The 23,601-nt window shown below is 46.9% G+C and overlaps 1 pseudogene; it reads right to left on the bottom strand.

The window, feature by feature from the left end:
• Positions 1 to 22,132: 22,132 nt before the first annotated feature.
• On the bottom strand, positions 22,133 to 23,357 carry LOC114214064 (nucleophosmin pseudogene; annotated as a pseudogene).
• Positions 23,358 to 23,601: the final 244 nt, after the last annotated feature.

Raw genomic sequence — 23,601 nt, 5'->3', positions numbered from 1 at the left:
TAAAGGCCGACCTCTCCTCAGAGGGCCAGGAAGTGGAGTGAGCTCTCACCTGCTGGCCTCTCTTCACTCTGTAAAGGATGAGGGGAATCATCTGCGGGAAATGCACGTTGGCTTACTAAAGAGGAAGCTAGTTGTGAAGCTTTCAGGAATTCTGTGTGTGGGGCTATTAAACACAGCCATGGAAATGGGAGGCATGGTGAGAGTATTTACATCATGGAAACCAGCTAATGACTTGTTTTTGTCTTCGTCTTTGCTTTTTCAAGCCACTTTATCAGCAGACCACTGGGGAGGGGGCTCGAATACAGAGAGGGCTTCAAAAGGAGGTGAAGAGAAGGAGGCCTGTGCAGAAGGACCCCACTCCAGGGGGAACGGGGAACGCTGGAAGCCAGTCCCCCAGCGAGCAGGGGGGTACAGAGGAGCCAGGATAGGGGGCTGGCTGGAGCAGAAGCTGGGGGCTCACAGTGTGGGGGAGCAAAGGATTGAGGATTTGACCAGCATGGAGTTAAGGGGATAAGCTCTGGAGTCTAGCTTGGATAAGGAAGGAAAGGGGACCAGTAAGAGGGCCAATAAACTGGGAGAAATGGAGGGGCTGACAGGACTGGCGGTCTTGGTAAGATGAAGGAGTAACAGAAAGAATGAATGGTGACAGACCCTGCAGTTTCAGCTCCGAGAGGTGGAGCAGCTTCCTAGTGACAATATCAAGGTTGTGGTCATGGATGTGGGCATCTGAGGCAGAGTGGGGGCAAGAATTATTGCACTTGATCTATCTAGGTGCAAAACTGTTGTAACTCTAAGACCCTGGTGTGGGCTGGGTTGCCCAAGGGGACATACAGAATTGCCCAGAAGGCTGGCAGATCTTGAGGTAAGGACGGAGATGGCAAGCCATTTTGCTGGTGATGAACGCGTAACTCTGGGAGGCTGAATGACCTGCCCAAGGTCACATGGTCAGCAAATGACGGGACCCCAATCACCCTGGCCTCCTCTTGACCCCATCTCGGCAAGTTGGCCTTCCAGAGCTCCGCCAGAGGCCCCCATCACAATCCTGAGATGTTCCTGTTCCAACTCTATCTGGATCCCAACTCCTTAGTGTAGGAATGAGGACCAAGAGCAGAGACAAAACTTCCTTCCACTATGAGCATCTTTTATGGAGATCAATTTGTTTCTATATTCTCCTTTTCATTATTTCCCTCCACTTAACTTCGAAAAGCCTCTTCAAAAGACAATGGTCTTGTTGACTTTGGGGAGGGGGCAGACATGACAGTGGTACTTCGGTTATTTTTTTCATCTATGTGTGGCTGGAGTGAGTACTGGTTGTTTTTAAAAGGGAGTCTTTTAGAGCTCCATACTGAGATACCTAGAGATGAAATGCTAGGATGTCCTGGGTTCACATCAAAGTAATCCCGGGGGTGGGAGGAGACATGGGTAGCCAAACAAGACTAGCCAAGATTGATAATTGTTGAAACTGAGTGATGGGGACATGGGAGTTCATTCCACTCCTCTCTCTACTCTTGCATATATGATTTGCAATGTTCCATAATAAAAGCCAGTTGTCTGATGGGGTTGTTAGCAAAAAGCAGAAGCCATCGTGGGCTGCATGTGTGGATGGGAAATGTTCAGGATTGGGGGGGGACCTGGACTAGCCTGAGGGACCCCACCTGGAGGGTTGTGCTCTGTTCTGGGCCTTTGAGAGGCAGAAGCAGGGTTAGAGGCAGCTGTGGTGAAGGGACTCAGAAGCTTGACTCGTTCGTCTCAGCTGAAAGAACCGGGGAGCCCAGCCGAGAGAGGAAGGACTCCCTGGGGGCAAGAAGAGCTGCTCTCACCCACAGGGAGGGCTGTCCGTGAAAAGGGGGTCTACCCAGTGGGGGCGTGGGTCCACAGATACCCCTCCGGCCCCGGCTCTCCCCGGAGCCACGCCTGCACTCTCCCAGACCCAGCTCGGGCGGGGAGGAAGCAGTCTGACCTGGCTGGCCAAGTGTGAGGATCTGCCAGCCCTCTAAGTCATGAACAACATGAGTCTACTCCCCTCCGCAGCCCTAAAACATCCTGTTTTCTACATGTCTGCAATGAGGTCTAACTTGGCTCCAAAACCCCTCCAGGGAAAAAGGATTGGCTGAGGTTGCTCTCCGCATCGCACAGCACGAATCCCTCACATCTGGACAGGACTGCGTCCTGGGCGCCGCGGCACCAGTGTCCGTGAGCTCATCCGAGGGAGAAAGCCGGGGCGGTTTCTCACTCCGCACCCGCACTGCTGCTCCCTCCGCCAGCCGGGCCCTCACCCCTGCACTGACCTCTCCGCCAAGGGCCGGAAACACCCAGGAGACCCCTGTTCTCGCCCTCCTCGGCCACGAATCGCTGTGGGCCTGTGGGAAATTTCCTCTCCTCGCTGAGCCTCTGCCGCCCCCTTGCTAACACGGGGTGGGGAGGCCTGAGGCTCTGTCCCCCCCCCCACCCCCGGTGTAGTCCATGCGGGATGCCGCTCTGTCTTGCTGAGGGGCCTCATAAATTTGCTACAAGGACAGAGCTGGTGTGAGTCAAGGACAAGTTGCTTCTTGGACCAGAAGCTCTCGCAAAGCAGGAGCTGGCCGTCTTGCTTATCTTTGAGCTCCTCTGTGGGAAGGGGCTCAGGGTGATGCCTGCTTCACAGGGTTGTTGGGGTGCTCACGAGTGGGGAAGGCTGCAGGGTGGCCGTGAGCGTGCTCGAGGAGCCAAGGCTGTGGTTCTCCATGTTCCCTTCCTTCCTGTGCTCCCGCCCTGCCCCGGCCAGTTGGGAAATGGACCTTCTTGGAGGCCGGGTTGTTTTCCCTGGCCCGGCTCCCACTCAGGGCCTATGTGCACCCTGGATGGCGGCCATGGGTGGAACACAGTGCTCTGGTGAGAGCAGCCTGCGGTGGAGGCCAGAGGCCCCGCGGAGGTGCTGGGCTCACTTCTCCAGTTAAAGAGACATTTCCACTGGGTCCCCATCCTCTGAGGCGGGAAGTATGGCCTCTCCCACCTAAAGGCATAGGAGACCTTTTGTATCTGGGACTTAAAACACTAAGAAAGCAGGTACAAGTGATTTCTGTGATGACCCGTAATTTCTCAGAGGCAACCCTGAAAATTGCCGTGCCTTCTGAATCATCAAAGACACACTCTGCTTTGACCAGTGATGTTTGTCACTTAGGGGTTAACTGTATTTGACCACATTCAATATAACAGAATAATAAAATTTACCACATACAATATTTGTATTAAAATTTGTGATTCATTTAAAACCATCAGTGGTTTTTAAACTTTTTTTTTAAAGCAGAATACTATTTTCAAACAATTACATGAAGAGCTCCAATAATGTGGAACTGCTCTGCTAAACCAAGAGAGAGAACCTCGAGCCCCTCAAGAAAGAGCTCAGATTCTGAAGCACGTCTTGGTTTTGTTTTGGGAGAGACACGTCCTCCTATCCTCCTTGGACCTGAGTCTTGCTAATCACTCTGAGAGCACATCAATGTCATTCCAGTACATTCAGTATCTGATTGTGGCAGGTAAGCTGGGCTACTATCACAAAGGGCCCCCTCAACTTTGCACGTGTTTATTTTTTTTCTCATGTACGAGTTCAGAGGTAGATTGCAAAAGCCCACAAGGTGGAGGAGGTCTAAGAAGCCATCCAGAATGAACCTCTCTCGGTGTGCCATGAAAAGCACACAAAGCTGGGTGTTAGAGATGCAGTCCCACCTCAGGGCTTACTGATGGTGCTCTTTGCCCCTCCAGCAGAGAGTGAGGGATCTGCCCCACCAGGTCAACTTTGCAGGATTGCTGTGTTTGCTACTTTGCACGATTCAAGGGAATCATGTACTTGAAGATGCCTCAGAACGGCCAAGTGATGTGCAAATGCTCTATAGGGCATCCACCAGGGGAGCTGAAGATGGAGCAAGGCGGAGATTGCTCCCCAGGGCTCCCCCTCTCCACATGGAGCCAATTCTCTGATGGATCACTTCAACCAGTTCTCAGGATGAGAGGCATCTATTCTAAGAATAAACTTCTACAAGGGCCCAAGGGATGTTTGGGAGGAACTTCTCCAACAAGGACACAGAGGGCTCAGTGCTGACCTGGCTCTCTGTGCTCTCTTAGAAGCCAGTCCCACTCACTGGACTCTGTTTCTTCACCTTTACAACAGGCATAACCATACTTTATATTGGAAGTTACTATGGATTAGTGATCGCTCATGATGCACCAAGCTTACTGCTGAGTGCTTGTATACATTATCTCATTTGATTCTATTAAGAGCTCAGTACTCTTACCTCCCTTTTTTACAAATTAGAAAACCAAAGATCAAAGAGACTGAATAACATGCCCAAGATTACACAGCTACCAGGCCGTAGGGATGGGATTTGAATCCTACCTGCCCGACACAGTCTATACTGTGCACTAGCTGTGATGTGACCCTTTGTAAGTTAAGGGCCTCCTATCTTGGGGTCTCAGCTGCCTCCTGTGTAAGAGGGAGAAACTTAGCATGTCTGAATCCATATTGCTTCTATTTCCCTTGCCACTGTGACCTATAGCTTAGAAACTTCGGCTTTGCCCTGCACATAGGCATGTTAATCATTAAAGGAATTTTGTTTACAACCAAGATTTACAAAAACTGCTTTCTTACCCGAAACCTACCTCACTGGAGGAGGCAGAGAAGTACTTACAGAGTTGACTATGCTATGTTTAAGATTTAAAGGAACGATGTGACCAAATTCCTACAGGCAAAGATCAACTGACCAAGGGCAAAGAAGTTACACGACCTTTTCCTTTTTTTAAAAAGACTTATTTGGGCGCCTGGGTGGCTCAGTTGGTTAAGCGACTGCCTTCGGCTCAGGTCATGATCCCAGAGTCGCAGGATCGCGTCCCACATTGGGCTCCCTGCTCAGCGGGGAGTCTGCTTCTCCCTCTGACCCTCTTCCCTCTCGTGCTCTCTATCTCTCATTCTCTCTCTCTCAAATAAATAAATAAAATCTTTAAAAAATAAAAATACATAAATAAATAAATAAAAAGACTTATTTATTTATATTAGACCGAGAGAGAGTGGGGGTGGCGGGGCAGAGGGAGAGACAGAATCTCAAGCAGACTCCCGAGTGCAGAGCTCGACACGGGGCTCAATCCCAGGACCCTGGGATCACCACCTGAGCCGAAATCAAGAGTCGGACGCTTAACTGACTGAGCCACCCAGACGCCTCAACAGGACCTTTTTCAATGCAAACATCAGTCATTTTTTGACTCCAATCCCCTCCCACTCCCCCCCTCTTCCTAACATAAAAGAAGCTCAACTCTCATCCTCAGACAGGTTGTTCTCTGGGACTATCCTCAGACAGGTTGTTCTCTGGGACAACAGTCCACCATCTCTTCGTTTTGTTGGCTTTCCAAATAAAGTCACTTTCCTACCCCAACTTCTTGCCTCTTAACTTACTGGCCTGTCATTCGGCGAGCAAACAAACTTGGACACAGTTACAAAATGAGGGGTTGGACAGGAAATGGGGCCAAGGGGATCTGTTCACATGACATCTTTGCAGCTGTTTTGGGGCCCCCCAAGAGCCCAAATGTGTGCCTTGGATCAAACTGTCTTTAAGTGGTTCACTCCCACAATATCCATTTGTGTAAAAAGAATGCCATGACCCTCACAACAGTCCTTCAGCATCTTCCTGTTTCACTCAAAGCAGAAAGCAGAATCCCCATGGAAGACAGATGGCCATGGGGACTTGGTAGGCAGTGAGAGCACACCCAAAGGGCCCCAAGGCATGGGTGACAATTGGTAAAAGGATCAGGCTCTAGGACTTTAGATCCCTCTGACAGGAAAACAGGAAAGGAACTCAGCAGAAACCTTAACTTTTTTAAAAAGGGCTCTATAAGTATCACAGTTTGCTTCCATCAATACATAAAGAGTTTTTACAGACCAACACAGTACCACAATTGAGAAGTCTAAGACAATTCACAAGAATTTGTAGAAATGACCTATATGTGTTTAAAGAAAAAGCCCAACCTCAGTAGTAATCAAAGCAACAAATCATCTTAACAGGGCACCTGGGTGGCTCAGTTGGTTGAGCGACTGCCTTTGGCTCAGGTCATGATCCCGGAGTCCCAGGATCGAGTCCTGCATCGGGCTCCCTGCTCAGCGAGGAGCCTGCTTCTCCCTCTGGCCCTCCCCCCTCTCATGTGCTCTCTCTCTCTCTCACTCTCTCGAAATAAATAAATACATCTTTAAAAAAAACATCTTAACATATTCTTGCGTAACAGCAGATGTTTCTAGATCTAACTACCAGTTTATAGACAATACGGGGGAGAGAAGAACATTTAGAAGACTCCTGGTAGATACAGTCAGCTGAAATCTAACATGGAGAACTTTATAGAACAAACAGCCCAGTTGCTTCCACAAATACATTTTAAAGAAAAGAGGGGGAAGAGAACTTACATATTAAAAGAAACGTAACTGAAATAGCAGCCAAAAGCAATATGTGTACCTTATTTGGATAAAACAAAGCCAAATGTAACAACATGACATAATTAGGGACATTTAAACACTGATTGGATATTTGATGATATTAAGAAATTATCGTCCAGGGGCGCCTGGGTGGCTCAGTCAGTTGGGCGTCTGACTCTTTAATTTCTGTTCAGGTCGTGGTCTTGGGGTCGCAGGATCAAACCCTGCATCAGGTTCTGTGCTCAGTGGTGAGTCTGCTTGAGATTTTCTCCCTCTCCCTCTGTCCCTCCCCCTGCTCTCTCTCAAATAAATAAATAAATAAATAAATCTTTTAAAAAAGAAACTATCGTCCATTTTTTAGGGTGTGATAATGGTATTGCGGTTATGTTTATTAAAAGATTATTTATCTTTGGGGCACCTGGCTGACTCATTTGGGAGAGCATGTGACTCTTGATCTTGGGGTCATGAGTTCGAGCCCCACAGTGGATATACACATTACTTAAATAAATAAAACTTAAAAGATTACTTATCTTTTAGAGATACTTAAGGAAATGTTTATGGATGAAAATATATGATGCCTGGAATTTCCTTTAAGATTATTGGAGGGAGGAGAGAGAATGCAGGTGACAAAGGAAACAAGACCGGCCACGAACCAGTATCGCTGAAGCGGGGTGGGAGGTACATGGGGGTTCACCATGCTGTTCTGTCTTTACATCTGAGAGATTTCATAATCAAAAGTTAAGAAAAACAGGGGCGCCTGGGTGGCTCAGTTGGTTAAGCGACTGCCTTCGGCTCAGGTCATGATCCTGGAGTCCCGGAATCGAGTCCCACATCAGGCTCCCTGCTCAGCAGGGAGTCTGCTTCTCCCTCTGACCCTTTCCCTTCTCATGCTCTCTCTCTACCTCATTCTCTCTCTCAAATAAATAAATAAAATCTTAAAAAAAAAGTTAAGAAAAACAATGGTAAATTGTCTGAAGTCTGAAAGATTCTACATAAAAATATGTGAACTCAGGGTGAGATTACATTAACTTTCTCCCTTTTAAAAAAGTCTGTAGCAAGGAGCGTGCCTAATCAGAAAGGAAGTAATGTTTGAAAAGGGTTTTAAATTAAAGTGTATATAACAGTCACAACTAAAGCGGCCGCAGAAAGTGGGCGGCAGCCAACTCCTCCCTCTAGGGGAGCACAGACTGAGCTTTGTGCCCTCAACCCCTGGAGGTGGGGACTCAGGAAGGAGGGGCGGGGGGAGGAAGGGGGGAAAGTAGGGGGAAAGAAGGACCTGCCCTGTGGGTTCTGTGCTGAGCACAGTCCCAGCCACACCTCACACAGCCTTTGAGGAGGCAGTCGTTGGTCCTCTGTAATTGATAGGTGGGGGCACTGAGGCTCAGAGGGATCACTGAAGCTGAGGGGATGAGAAGGGGACAAAACCTGCTGAATTCCATGCTGGGGACTTCTTTCATTCAATTCCTGCAGCCAGCTCTCTGGAGTGGGTATCATTTTCCCCAGCTTACAGAGAAGGAAACAGCCTCCCAGAGGGAAGGCGACTCACCCAAGAAACTCAGCCAGGGGCTGCCCAGGATGGGCACTGGACTCCACCCTGCCCCTGGGCGCTCACTCCCACAGTGGGCTGTGCCCTGAAAGGCCCTGGGCGGGAGGCTTCTGTTCTAGGGGCAGGGCACTTCACCTGTGTGATTCACATCCTCTGGCTCTGGGCTGATGGGTGAGCAGCCTGGCAGGGGCAAGGGCCCCCCTGAGGGAGTAGGAGGCCTGGATGCCTGGTGAGGCCTCTGGCTTGGCACCCCTGGGGAGACCTGAGCCTTCCCCTCACCTGTACTGCTCGGATGAGCACCAGCTCCCACTAGCTGAGGACTGCATGAGACTCTGGGTAAATGTGAGTGTGGCTTATAAACTGTGAAGTACCACATGATGTGCAGAGCCTCGGGGTGGTGCAGTGCGCATCTGTGTGCAAGAAGTCTCTCTGCAAAGCGCCTGGGTGGCTCAGTTGGTTAAGGACTGCCTTCGGCTCAGGTCATGATCCCAGGGTCCTGGGATGGAGCCCCGCATCAGGCTCCCCTTCCTTGGCGGGGAGCCTCCTTCTCCCTCTCCCTGCCACTCCCCCTGCCTGTGCTCTCTCTCCCTCTCTCTCTCTCTCTCTCTCTCTCTCTGTTAAATAAATAAATAAATAAATAAATAAATAAATAAATAAATAAAGGCTCTCTGCAACTGCCCCATCTGAGCCTCACCTGAGAAGGGGCAGCACTAAGGCTGTTGTCAGGGGAGGGGAGAGGGGACGGTGCAAGGCAAGGCCCCCAACGGGTGGAGAACCAGAGGGCCTCTCCCTCCTGCATCCCAAGCTCCCCAACCCCCCCCCCATCACCCAAGGCAGCTCAGGCCCTCAGGGAAGATCTCTGGAAGCAGGGAGACTGGCCTCCTCACCCAGGCCGCAGAGCCCTCCAGGCCGGCCAGAGGACAGGTGAAGCCGTGGCCTCTCTCCTGGGGTCGCCTGCCTGCCCGCTGGCCGTGCTGGTCCAGGCCTGGGTCATCGCCTGCCGGAACTCAGCTTCTAAGGCAGTGCCCGTAACCCCAGGCCTGGGGGCCTCTGCAGGCCCTCTGGAGGCAGCTGGCCCTGGGGGTACTGGGGGATGTGTGCCCACCCTGCGGACTTAACCTCCCTCCCTGCGATCCTTGCCTCCTCTCTCTCTCCTCGGGGCGTCGGGTCTCTACACTCTTTCTCTACATTTCGGTCGTTCTCACGTCTCTGTTCAACATCCCCCCCCCCCCCCCCCGGCCCGTCGCCCTTTCTCCAGCTCTCTGCTCTCCCTCCGACTCGGTTCCACCCCCGGCCCGCCCGGCCCGGCCCCACTCACCGGCGGCGCGGAGCAGGGCGAGCCCGGCCAGCGCGCAGAGCAGGGGCTGCATGCTGCCGGCCGGCCGGCCGAGCGCAGCGCAGCGTCTGCCCCCGGGGCCCGCGCCGGCCCGCCCGCAGGAAATGCTCGCCGCCCGAGCCAAAATTCCTGGGCGGCTCCGGGCTCTCCGGCTCGCGCGATCCGCCCCCTCCGGAGACCCCGCGGGCGGAGGGGCCGGCGTGCCAGCCTGGGCGCCCCCCCCAGCCGGGCCCCCAGCCCTCCCCGGGCGCCGGAGAGCGGGAGGGGGCGAGGCCTGGGCTCCGGGCCACCGCTCCCCTCGCCCCGGCGTTTAGGAGCCCATTTCACAGACCAGCACACTGAAGCGCCTTCCTCCGGGTCCCGCACAACTCAGGCCCCGGACCTGCACCCCGAGCGCACCGAGTGTGGAAGCTTTTCTCCGTCCACCTACGAATAGGTCATTAATTCCATCGGCCAGTGTCTGGCCCTCAGAGAGGGACGCAGAGGTGGTGTCTGCCTTTTACAGAAACTTCCTGTTCTGCTACCGGGGTCCCAGCAATGCTAAATGATATTTTAAGGCCGCCTAAGTGGCTCAGTCGTTAAATGTCTGCCTGGGGCTCAGGTCATGATCCCAGAGTCCCGGGATCGAGCCCCGTGTCGGGCTCCCTGCTCGGTGGGGAGCCTGTTTCTCCCTCTCCCTCTGCCGCTCCCCCTGCTTGTGTGCTCTTTCTCACTATCTCTCTGTGTCAAACAAATAAAATCTTAAAAAAAAATAAAAGATACTTAAAAAAAAAAGGTAAAATCGTGACTTTCATTCAGATATAACATGAGCAGGTGCTGAAGATTTTCTTTAGTTCGCTCTTCATGAGGGATCCAGGAAGAGGTGACAATCCGTCGGAAGAACAGACACACATCTGGAATATTGTCAAGAATGTGCCCGCGGAGGTGAAACTGGCTTCTTCCACACCCAGAAGGAGAAGTAACTGAACGTGTAACAGGAATCTTTTGCATATCTGTAGACAAGAATTATTTTAATTGCTTCCTATAACTTACAGACTTGTAAAATGGCTTGAAGGCTAGGAAAGACCCAGAGCCCTAATTGAATCAAAATCCGAATCATGGGCTCAGTCCGTGAAGCATCTGCCTTCAGCTCAGGTCATGATCCTGGAGGGGAGCCTGCTTCTCCCTCTCCCTCAGCCTGCAGCTCCCCCTGCTTGTGCTCTCTCTCTGTCAAATAAGTAAATAATAATAAAAAAAAAATCTTAAAAAAGAATCAGAATCACAGTGTACAGCAAATACTTAAGCTCTGTACTAGAGAGTGTTAGATAAAGCATGGAGGAGGAAGGAGAGAAGTTAATTCTCAACATGGCATGTCTGCCTCCAGGAGTTCATGCTCTAGGAACCACCGTCAGATTAATAAACCGCAGCTCAGCTTTGATGGATTTACTTCTACCTAGACAACCTCTGTGATCTTCACTGCAGCTCCATGAGGGGCGCATCCTTAAGTCCCTTCTGCAGATCAGGACATTGAGGCTCCGAGGTGTTAAGAACCTTGACATAGTCACGTGGTGAATGCGGAGTCAGAATTTGAATCCAGTTCTCATGTCTCTGCGGGCCAGCCCTTCCACAAGGCTAGACTTACACATGGTCCCTGAGAGCCGGGTTTTCTTTCTCAATCTAAGCAAACCCAGAATAAGAGTTGGGTGAGTTTTTCAGTGAACTTCAAACCTCCACCTCCCCTCCAGTTCAGAACACAATAGCCGAAGATGCGCCCACGCAAAAAGTGCAAAAAAAAAAAAAAAGGTTAACTTTTAATGAAAACAAAAATCGAAAGCTACACAAGCTACAGGCATAGGGTCTGCGCTACAGAGCTCTGAGTGGTTGGCCCGGCCCTGCTAGTCCGCTAGTGCAGACCTTATCCACCAGGTACCCCCGCTGGGGTTCCTAAGGAGCCCTTGCGGCGCGCCGCCTCGCCGCCTTCTGGGTTCCCGCCTGTGGCTGCGCAATTGCCCTCTTCAGCCACCACCCAGGGACCCTCACTGGTCACTTCCTCCTCCAGATAATAGCCCCAGGCAGAAATTCCTGTGCTGAGTCAGCAGATCTTGGACAGAGAATTGGATCTAAAGCTCTCCTGAGATTAAGGGTGCCCATAGGATCTAGCTCAGAAAAACTTTTTTCAGAATGGCAACAATTTCTCACACTTAGTGGGACATTCCTCAGTAGTTTAGCCAGGTGGGAAGTTGTCAAAGAACAGGCGAACCCACAGGGATTCTTGCAGCTCAGAGCAAGTGGGCTGCTTAATATTTTTGATTTGCAAAGAAAACAACACATGGGCTATGCTTTCTTGTGGTGGTAGAGTCACGAAGTAATAAAGCATACAGAGTAAAACCTGAAACTCCTCCCTGTCACCAAGCCCCCAACCCCAGGCCCAGCCAATCCAGTCCAGTTCTCTCAGCGTGGTGGACTCTTCCAGTTCCTTTTCTATGCATTCTTACCCATAAACATATATTCGTGGGATTGAATAATAGATATTTTGGGGATTCGCTTTCACATTCATGTTCATCTTAGTCATGACATTAAATCTTGAAGATCATTCTGTTAGTACACATAAATCCACCTCATTCCTTTGAAGGGTTGCAAAATATCTCATGAATGGATGCACCATCATCTGTCCAGACAATCCTCTATTGGATGGTTTGTTTCCTTTCCCCCCAATATAAAGCGGGCTTCAGCGAACATCCTTTTGCATCTATCTCTATGTACACATTACACATTCACGTGTTTCTGAAAGGCTAGATTCCGGGAAAAAGAATCATTGAGTCAGAGGGACTTTAATATTTTGGTGGATATGCCAAAAACTCTTACTTAACCTCCAAGGGAGGAGGCAGGCACTGAGTTCTGCCCCATGGGGCACCCAATTCCCTCCTAGTTAATGTCGGAGCAGTGCTGCAGGGGGCGCCATTGACATAAAATACTTCTGGAATGGAGCACCAAGTCCCAGATCTAGCAGCCAGGCACATTCTCCAACGTTGGATATTTATCTCTAAAATTTTGATAATTTGATGACGAAAAATGTGACCTTGTTTTCATTTACATGCTAAATATTATGAGTGAAGTTAAGCTTTATTTGCTTAGTCAAATACTTTTTTCTGGGGTGCCTGGGTGGCTCAGTCGTTAAGCGTCTGCCTTCTGCCTTCGCCTCAGGTCATGATCCCAGGGTCCTGGGATCCAGCCCTGCTTCCGGCTCCCCACGCTGCCTGAAGCCTGCTTCTCCCTCTCCCACTCCCCCTGCTTGTGTTCCCTCCCTCACTGTGTCTCTCTCTGTCAAATAAATAAATAAATAAATAAATAAATAAATAAATACCTTAAAAAATACTTTTTTCTATTCCCCCCCCTTTTTTTTACATATTCTGATTATTAATCCAGCACCTGTGATGTATGTTGGCAATGTTTCCTTCCATTCTTCCACGGTCTTTAACTTTCTTTGCAGTGTCTTTCATCATACAGAAATTTTAGATATTTAGGTGACCAAGTCTCTCAGTCTGTTCTTTTACGGCTTCTAGGTTTTACAACTTTTATGATTCCTCACATCAAGACTATAAAAATATTTTCCAATACTTTTGCCAACTAGCATAAAGCATTTGTTAAGGTATAATCTCTGATCCATCTAGAATTTTTACGTGGTTGCAAAGAAAGATTCAAACTTAAATTTTTTTCCCAAATGAGCATCTAAATATCCTAACACTCCTTCTTGCATAGCCACTAATCGGATCATAAGATAAAATAGCTATTCATTTCCAAGTGGAGTTCTGGAAAAATCTCTAGCCATCATGTCTGCCATAAGGTCAAAGAAACAAAAATGAGAGAACCTTATCATTTCAATAAGGACTGAAACTATTGTTTGATGAAATTAAACAGACATCCCAGACGAAAACACAACAAACTCTGAGAGGTAGAAATAAAGGAAGTAAAGGGACATTTCCTTAACAAGGTAGCAGCGTTTGCCTCACAAGAACAATTCACATGTACACAAGGGAGAGAGGGGAGAGGCATTCTCTGTTAGGCTAGGAATAAGGTGAAGACGCAACCATAGGGGGCACCTGGGTAGCTCAGTCAGTTAAGTGTCTGACTCTTGGTCTCAGCTCAGGTCTTGATCACAGGGTTGTGAGTTCAAGCCCCGTATTGGGCTCCACACAATGGGAAAAAAAGATGCAACTATAATCACTATTTATGCACAGTGTGATCCATGCAATGAAGCACAAACGAAGCATTCTGAAGGAGACAAAATGTGGCTAATTGTAGAAGGGTCCATTGCTTTCTTAGAAAATCCAGCAGAACCAGAGCAACCTGAGTTACTGCATGAACTGACTGGACTGAGATGAATGTCTGGAAATCAATTTAGTTCCACATCCCAACAGAAATCAGTCTAAACACGCACAGGAAAATTTCTGGGCCAGACGACATTAAACAGTTTGTTAATACCCTCCTTCCAACATTCTCTAGAAATGACCAATAAAACTAAAAATGGGGAAAACTGGCATCAGTGCCAGGAACTAGGGAAATACGTCAACCCTATGCCAGGCCTCAAGGCAAGTCGGTGGCCAGGGGGACGAAAGACAATGAGCGTCAGTGTGTCTTATTACTCTGTTACTTGCTGACCTTCTTGGAACCTGGTCTTGGGCAAAGGCTGTCCATGGGTTTTCTCATTTAATCCTTGTGCCAATAAACCTATAAAGTGGGTATGCTTACTTCCATTTTTCCAATAAGATATGCTTGGTCAAGGTCAGAGCAGGGCCAACCCCAGGTGGAAAGCCATGTAGATCTGATTCTAAAATCCACGCTTTTAAGTCGTATCAGGCCTCTTGACTCTCAGGCCCCAGGCCAGTAAGTAAGTAGTTAGGATGTCTGGGGGGAGGTGGAGGTGAGTAAAGGGCAAATGGGGTATTGGGGGGCTCAGAGTGGCAAGTTCTTGGCAGTCAAGGGGAAACACCTAGAGCATCCTGCGTAAATGAAGTGCTGTAACTTGCAGAGGCTTTTTATTCAACGCTTCCTGTCATCCTGGCAGGTTGCATCAAGATCCGCAACGTGAGGCTCAGAGAAGTTAAGAGGCGGCCCAATGTCACACAGATCCCATGTAGAAATGTGGGGATTTGCTCCCAGGGAGCCCATGTCTCCACAGGCCACCCTGCAGAATGTGTGGGCCTCCTACCGCGCTGTGCTGCTGGGGACAAAGGGAGGGGAGCCAGGCAGAGGCTTGCTCTCCTAGCCCACACCCAAGGCAAGAGGCCAAGGGAGACAGGAAATGGGGGCTGGCCATCTCTCAGCCCAGTGGAAAGGGCCTCAGTGGCTAGAAGTGTCGGAGCTGGGCCACACAAAGCCTCCTTGTCTTCTTGTCTCAGCACAGGCAAGACCTCAGGGCTGGGTGAGTCAGGCCACCTCCTCTCCACATAGATGGAGGAGGCTACTAGCTGAGCACCCCACAGGCCGTGGTCAGAGGAAGGGAACCTGTGGGGTATGGTCATGGATGTCTCCATTGCCAAGTGGAAAGCAGTGGGGGGTAGGGGTAGGTGGAAACTGACAAGTTGAAATTTAAGAACTTTTTGTTTTTAATTCCACTCCCTTTATTGCGTGCAGTCCTGAATCTTCCCAGATAGAAGATGTAAGGAGATGGGAAAGTCTGCTGAGTACAGGGAGACAAGAAGTCGGGAGGGGAGAAGTTTAATATTAACAATGATAACATCAGTAACCACAGCCCCGAGAGCTGACATTCACTGATTCCGACTGTATCAAGCAGAGTTGGAAGCCCGTGAGCTCCGTTTCTCGGTGGCTTTCAGCTGCTACTGTAGGAGGTGGGTTCTGTGGTCAGCCCAGAGCTTGGCAAGAGCAGCTTGCCAGCCGGTGTTTTCTAAAGCCATGAATCAGGCTTCTCTGAAGCCTAATGGGGTCTGGCAAGGTATCCCGCCTGCTCAACTTTGAGATATTTTGGCAGATTCGCATTGCTCCATGTCCATTCAGGTCATCATAAAAGGCACTGACACTTCCCGAGAATGCGTTGGTGATGCATGATTCCAGCATCCTCCATGTGGTGGGTGGGGGTCAGCTGGCATTTCCCCTAGCTCTCTGAGAATCTTGTCTGCAGTGCTTTCTTTTTTTAAGTTTTTTTTTTTAAGTTTTTGTTGTTGTTGTTGTTTATTTAAGTCATCTCTACACCCCACGTGGGGCCTGAACCCACAACCCCTGAGATCAAGAGTCACACACTCCTCTGACCCAGCCAGCCAGGTGCCCCACTGCTTTCTAGGGAGATCTCATTTTGCTGCTCGAGGCTGGAGTTGGGGTAAAATGTAAACTGTCTGAGGACGCTGCTTGGCTGACTATTCAAAGCATTTCAGTTCGAATCCGTCAGTAGGGGAGGGAAGGAAGTGGGTTTAAACCCTGACTCTGTCCTCACTGGCTGTGTAGCCTTAGGAATATGACCTCCTTTCTCTAAGCTCCAATTTCCTCACCAAAAAGAGGGGGTAACAGTAACACCCCCTCCCCGCAGAAACTGAATTCCCCTGCCTGCCTCTGGTCTGCTTTCCCGAGCTTTCTTTGCAGGTTGAGTTTCTTGAGGATAGAAAGGGTGTGAGCACTGCTTGACAGGCCTGCAGGGGGCCCTCAGGGGGAGTTCAAGGTTCCCAGAGAGTCAGTCAGGAAAGTCAACTGCTGACCAAGTAAGAGCCAGCCAGCAGAAGCTGCTTCCAGAGGAAGGTTCAGAGTCCCAGCCCCATGAAGGTGATCTTTAAACACTAGGACTTTTCTTTTCTTTTCTTTTTTTAAAGATTTTATTTATTTATTTGACAGAGAGAGACACACAGCGAGAGAGGGAACACAAGCGGGGGAGTGGGAGAGGGAGAAGCAGGCCTCCCGCAGAGCAGGGAGCCCGATGCGGGACTCGATCCCAGGACCCTGGGATCCTGACCTGAGCCGAAGGCAGACGCTTAATGACTGAGCCACCCAGGCGCCACAACACAGGGACTTTTCTAATCACTGTTACTACATGCCTTCGAGATCGGTGGGGGGAATGTTTGGCCTGATTGTGGAGGGCCTTGAAGGTCACTCTCGGGAGATTCTGCCTTTATGCTCTGGGCAGAGGTGCTGGAAGAGTTTTTGGCCAAAGTGTGAGACAATCATACCCAATCCCCTTCTTCTTTTAAAAATCTTTTTCTTTCAAAATAATTTTAGACTTAGGAAAATAATACAGCAAGTTCCTGTATAGGCTTTACCAGCTTCCCCAAATAGTAACATCTTGAATGACTACAGAAGAATTAGCAAAGCCAGGAAATTAACATTAATGTAATAGAATTAAAGAATTTACAGTTTACTCAGATGTTCCCAATTGTCCCCCTACTGTTTTCATTCTGGTCTAGGATGCCATCCGTGATCCCAAAGTGCATTCAGTTGTCATGTGTCTTTGGGCTCCTTTAATCTAGAACAGCTGCTTTTTTTGTGTGTCTCAGAACTTTGAGGGTTTATCTTAAGAGTCCAGGTCAGTTATTTTTTCCTTCATAACCTTGACATTTTTTTAAGAGTATTGGCCAATTTTTTTTTTAAGATTTTATTTATTTATTTGAGAGAGAGAGAGAAGGAGAGACAGTGAGAAAGCACAAGCAGGGAGGAGAGGGAGAAGCAGGCTTCCCACAGAGCAAGGAGCCCGATGCAGGGCTCAATCCCAGGACGCTGGGATCATGACATGAGACAAAGGCAGACGCCCAACTGACTGAGCCACCCAGGCACCCCTGGCCAATTTTTTATAGAATGTTTTTCACCTTGAGTCTGTCTGATGTTTTCTCATGCTGAGCCTTGAGGTTATGCGTTTTTGGTGAGAGTCCCACAGAAGTGATGTCGTGCCCTTCCCAGTGCATCGGATCAGGAGGCACATGTGATATTGTCGTGTCTCATTACTAGTCATGTTAATTTGGAAGGATGATGAGGTAAAGGTGATGTCTGCCAAGTTTCTTTCTCCACTCTAAATTATTGCCTTTCCTTTTGTAATTAACAAGTATCTTATGGGGAAATACTCTGACACTATACAATTCTCCTATTTATCATCATACTTTCAACCTACTAAATTTAGCATTCATTGCTGATTCTTATCTGTAATATTTATTACCATTGGCTTTCCAAAGGTGATTTTCTATCTCCATAATTCCTTCTGCATTGATTAATTGAAATTCAATTGGAAGGAAGAGCTGTCCCTTCTCTCCCATTTATGTATTTATTCAATTATTTCAGTATGGACTCATGGATATTTATTTTATTCTCTGGGTTATAATCCATTACTAACATTATTTGTTTTGTTGCTCAAATTGTCCCAGATATGGCCACTAGGAGCATCTTCAAGTTGGCTCCTGTGTCCTTTTGAAATACTCCCATTCTATCCTGAGCCCTTCCTTACTTCCTGACAACCACAAGATGTTTCGGGCTCATCTCATATTCCCATTACTCTCATCCTGGACTCAGTCATTTCTCCAAGGAACCCGGGTTCCTTGTCTTGGAGAATGGTATTTAGAAACTAGGATTTGGGTGCTGGGTGTGCTCCTTGCTACCGGGGTATCATTGTTTCTAGGCACTCTCAGCTGACACACTAAAGAATATAAAATAAAGAACAGTTCTGAAGCTATTTTATGGGTATTCTCGGATTGAGAAAATAAGTAAATGTGTTTAATGGGAGCTAGGTTCCTCACCATCAAAGAAAGGAATTGCAAATAAGGAAAGGGGGAAGGGCAAAATGAGCCCTGTTGTGCTCAATCAGAATTGGAAACATCAGCATGAACCCATGGCTTTGTATACATAGGCAGATTGATAGATGCAGAAATAAATATGATCTAGCACTTCCACTCCCGGCTGTATATATACCAAACGGAAACACATGGTCACGAAAAGACATGGACAGGAATAGAGACCTTCACCGTCACCACAGTCCCGAAGCAGAAAACTACCCAAATCCCCATGGACAGCTGACTAGATCATCAACAGATCTACCCCTGCATGCAACAACATGGGTGAAGCTTAGAAAAATACAATTCATGAAAGAAGTTTTCACAAAAAACTTCTGTATGGTTCACTTTACACAAAGTACGAGAACAGGCAAAATTAACCCATGCTGCGAGAACTCGGTGTTGAGTCCCTTCGTGTGTGCCCTGGTTGGCAGGTGACTGCAAAGAAATGAGGGGCCCCTCAAGGGCCCATAATGTTGTGCAGTGCGATCTGGGCACTGATCACACGGGTGTGTTCCAGTCTCACAATGACCATATGTACACTTCAATGAAGTTTGAGGGGCCCCTGGGTGGCACAGTTGGTTGAGCGGTGGAGGCGGACTCTTGGTTTCAGCTCAGGTCGTGATCTCAGGGTCATAAGATGGAGCCTTGCATCTGGCTTCATACCGAGCACAGAGTCAGCTTGAGATTCTCTCCCTCTGCCCTTCCTGCTCATGCTCTCTCTCTCTATTAAAAACAAAAACAAAAACAAAAATACTTAAAATAAGAAAAATAAAACTTTATTTTATTTTTTTAATTCTTTTTTTTTAAGATTTTATTTATTTATTTGACAGAGAGAGAGACAGCAAGAGCAGGAACACAAGCAGGGGAGTGGGAGAGGGAGAAGCAGGCTCCCCACAGAGCAGGGAGCCCGATGCGGGGCTCGATCTCAGGACCCTGGGATCATGACCTGAGCCGAAGGCAGACGCTTAACGACTGAGCCACCCAGGCACCCAGAAAAATAAAAGTTTAAAAAAAATCTTCATGTTGTCTTCATTTCAGCTCAGCTGCTGGAGCAACCCCCATTAACCAAACAGAATGAGAGCAATCTCTAAACTTCAGGCATTGAAGGGATCCCTGGAGGGCTCAGTCCGTTAACCGCCTGCCTTTGGCTCAGGTCATGATCCCAGGATCCTGGAATCAAGTCCCGCATCGGGCTCCTCAGGCAGCCTGCTTCTCCCTCTGCCTGCCACTCCCCCTGCTTGTACTCTCTCTCTCTCTCTCTGACAAATAAATAAATACATAAAATCTTAAAAAAAAAATAGTTTAATTCTTTCTCTTAATCTTAGTTGAGAAAGCCTGTGGGCAGTAATTGAAAGATCATGCAAATTGGTATTGACCTTTATCAACTCTCCTCTGGCAAACCCCCCACCTGCATGCAGCTATCTAGACTTCACACCTGTTTGATGCTAGTCTTCTAGGGCTAGGACCCTTGATCCAGCCCCAGCTGGGGCTGTAGAGTGGGAAGGGATTGTTGTAGGCCCACCCAACTAGAAGGGTGGGGAGGTGTAGGGAAAGGAAGTGACTTGCCCAAGGCTACCCCATGCTGGGAAGAGCCAGATTACATCAGTAAAGGTCAATGTCAGCTACTGATCTTCTCAGGCTACCTTTTTTTTTTTAAAGATTTTATTTATTCATTTGACATAGAGAGACAGCGAAAGAGGGAACACAAGCAGGCAGAGTGGGAGAGGGAGAAGCAGGCTTCCCACTGAGCAGGGAGCCCAATGCAGGGCTCAATCCCAGGACCCTGGGATCATGACCTGAGCCGAAGGCAGACGCTCAATGACTGAGCCACCCAGGCGCCCCAGGCTACCATTTTTGTAATGAATTATAATGAGCAGGGCTTCTGTCCTATGCATTATTAAAAGTTACATTCTTTTTTTTTTTAAGGTGAAATGGTGTCTCTCAAACAGATACAACACAAACATGTGTTCTAAAGATTTTATTTCACTGATTCAATAAAGGAATGAGGCCGATTATAATTGGTTCAAAGGAGAAGTTTAAAAAGCACAAGTGTATAGGGCCCCTGGGTGGCTCAGTCATTAAGCGTCTGCCTTCGGCTCAGGTCATGATCCCAGGGTCCCGGGATCGAGTCCCTCACCGGGAAGCCTGCTTCTCCCTCTCCCACTCCCCCCTGCTTGTGTTTCCTCTCTGGCTGTGTCTCTCTCTGTCAAATAAATAAATAAAATCTTTTTAAAAAGCACAAGTGTATAGAAGTAAAGGAATAGTGAAACAAATGCATGAAGGAAAGCAAAACCAGCTTTTTCCAGAGTGGGAACTTCTACTCGTCAAGACAGAATGTGAATGTCTAGGGACAAGAATTATTTTTCATCGCTATCAGTTACCTCCATTTTACAGGACTGCAAAACAGCTCCCATGGAATCAAAACCAAAATGCAGAACGGGGTGCTACAGGCAATGCATAGTTTTCCACTGAATGAAAATTTCCTACGGTTTCTTCCCCTTCTGATCAAAAACAATTTCATCTCTTCCCATGCAACTCATCAATACTATCATATCAAATGGATCTAATTATTTCTGGTACCTCTCTTTTTATAAGGTGAAGTAACAAATCTTTCGTGATTTTCCTTGGGCTTTCTGGGAGATCTCAGATATCCTTACAATTTTACTTTGTTTTATGTTTAGGATTGATTTGAGGAAGGCAAGAACCCAAAGTTTTCAGGAGATTTGAACACGTAAGGTAGGATCATGGGTGTCTGAGAAATAATACTTGTCTACTTACTTGAAAGTGACATTAAAGAAAATGATATGACTGTAAAGCACTTTAGCTCTCTCCTAAGCAAGAAACTTGGTTTTCTTAAACAATTAAAGACATAATAAAATCAACGTAAAAGTCAGATATTCTGGTAAAACTCGGAGTCTTTGCTTTCTAGGCAGATCACAGGGGAAAAAGAATAACCCTCTATATTATGGGTAACAATAAAACAGGAAACCAAGAAAACGGGGCCATCAACATTAAGCAAATTTTTCTAATATTTTAAACACATTTCCTAGTGTCTCAGACTCAGGTGTTATAAACCAAGGCAAACAAAATTCATTGTGCTTCATTTTTTTTCATTATGCTCTTTCATATTTTACAACAAACTGACTCTTTAGGATTGATCTCAGAGGACCCATGAGGTCAGAACTAATTTTATAACACTGCTAAGATGCTATTAACTTGCAACACATTCATTTTTGCTATTTTCAAATGAATTACTAAATAAGCATTAAAATTTTTTTCGGTTTCAATTTCCAAGACAGTAAATATCACTAGTTATAACCCACAAATAAAGCTGTTTGGTGTCCTCAATATGCTTGAAGAATGTAAGGGAGTTTCACCAAACAAACCAAAAACAAACAAAACCCCCCCAAACCAATGTGAATTCTGCTGCTTTAGGAAAAAACTACTCTTTTCCTGGTAAAACAGAAGGACACACAGTTGAGTTTTGTTCTATTGTTCTTAGCATAGTGTAACTATTGTTCTTAGCATAGTGTCAATCATGCTCAGTGATTATAACTTTTAAGCAAAGCAGCTTCTGTTTCGCAGAGAAAACCAGAGATTGGAATACTCATGAAGGTCCACTGTCTCCCGTTAGCATTTTAGCAGACAAACAGAATTCACAAGGACACAAAACACAGTTTTCTGCCGCCACGTGCATCCCCTAGAGTACAGCTTCTCCAAGTGGCAAAAATGAATACATTCATTAAGAGACCCAAAGTTATAGGCTATCCATAGCATATAAAAAAAGAAGCAAAAGTATGTAAACTTAAATTATGCTTAGTATGCGTGTCTCAGGGCCCCATTTTGCTTAGAAATAATCTACATACCCAGTGAATATACACTAATCAAATCAATCAGTCCAAGGTTTTAAGTTACCTAAAGATCCTAGAAATTATTTTTAAGCCGATAAACTACAAAACATAACTTGAAAAATAAAATTCATTAGCATAACAATACAATTTTGTTAAACACGGATTTGCATTTACAAATTTTTTTTTACTTTATTAAAATACTGAGTTTATTTCACATGTATATTTTTGTCTCCCCACCATTTCCATTTGTCTAACCACCACTACTACTATGTCCTATCATAACATTCCATACATACTTAAAACCAAGCAAAGGGTGGAGTTCCATCTTTAAAAACTAAACAGGCATTTTGGACAACACATTCTTGGCAATGGAACCTGGACAACATTTATCAGACACGGTAGGGAAAGTTCTCACTCTGCATTATAAAAAGGACAACCAGATATCAACTGTTACAGAAAAGAAATAAGACGGAAAATTTTAACAAACTGTTTAAACTATTTTCTTAAAGAGACTTCCTCCACTGCCAGAGATCTTGAATAGCCTCTTGGTCAGTCATCGGGAAGCAATTCTTCACATAATTGATGAACTTGGCTTCCACTTTGGGAAGAGAACCACCTTTTTCTATACTTGCTTGCATTTTTGCTTTAATGTCTTCTACAGAACTAGGTCCTTTCGGTGTTTTGGGCGTCTTTTCCTGTTTTTTGAAAGATTCTTGACCTTTTGTTCTTGGTGTTGACGGTTTTGAGTCTTTTCCATTCTGGTTTGATTTTTGTGCATTTTTGGCTGGAGTATCTCATATAGATTTCTTTACTGGAGCCTTTTCTTCAGCTTCCTCATCATCAAAATCATCATCATCATCATCTTCATCATCATCATCATCGTCGTCATCTTCATCATCATCTTCATCAGCAGCAAGTTTTACTTTTTTCTGTGGAACCTTGCTACCACTTCCAGGAGCAGAACGCTTTCCAGATATACTAAGGAGTTTCACGTCCTCTTCCTCTTCATCTTCTGACTCTGCATCTTCCTCCACAGCTACTAAGTGCTGTCCACTAATATGCACAGGCCCTGAACCACAATTCAACCGTAAGACCACAGGTGGTGTTATTTCAAAGCCCCCAAGAGAAACCGTTGGCTGTACAGACATTTTCAAAGTTGCCAGTGTGACTTTAATTGGACTGCCTTCATAATTCATTGCCTCTGCTTCAACAATGTGCAATTCATCCTTTGCACCAGCTCCTAAACTGACCGTTCTTAAAGATAACTGGTGCTCATTTTCATCATTATCCACCTTAAAGTGATAATCCTTGTCAGCCTTTAGTTCACAACCGAAAAGATAGTTCTGGGGCCTCAGGGGGCTCATGTCCATGTCCATCGACTCTTCCATGGGGTGGTGGCATGCACTTAGGTGGAAGAGAAGGCGGACGGAGATAAACGACTACTGTTCCACACAACGGCTGCGCAGGATGGAATCACACCAGGGCTGCATTTACAAATTTAAACATGTAAGATCGCGCTAGCTTATTTGATGAGTAAATGTGTGTCAGTTTAGGAAAAAACACACACAAGTAGAATACAAATGTATGCTCCTGTATACATTTCAAGAGTTATTTTATTCATATATAAGCAAATAAACATACATACATTTCTGCTTCATTACAAATATTAGCATATTTGTACACTTTATTTAACTCCACCT

Source organism: Eumetopias jubatus, unplaced genomic scaffold (genome assembly GCF_037043125.1).
Source record: "Eumetopias jubatus isolate StellerSeaLion01/CBP00866 unplaced genomic scaffold, mEumJub1_p1.0 scaffold_17, whole genome shotgun sequence".
Taxonomy (NCBI): Eukaryota; Metazoa; Chordata; class Mammalia; order Carnivora; family Otariidae; genus Eumetopias; species Eumetopias jubatus.
This window is presented reverse-complemented; position numbering and strand designations above follow the sequence as displayed.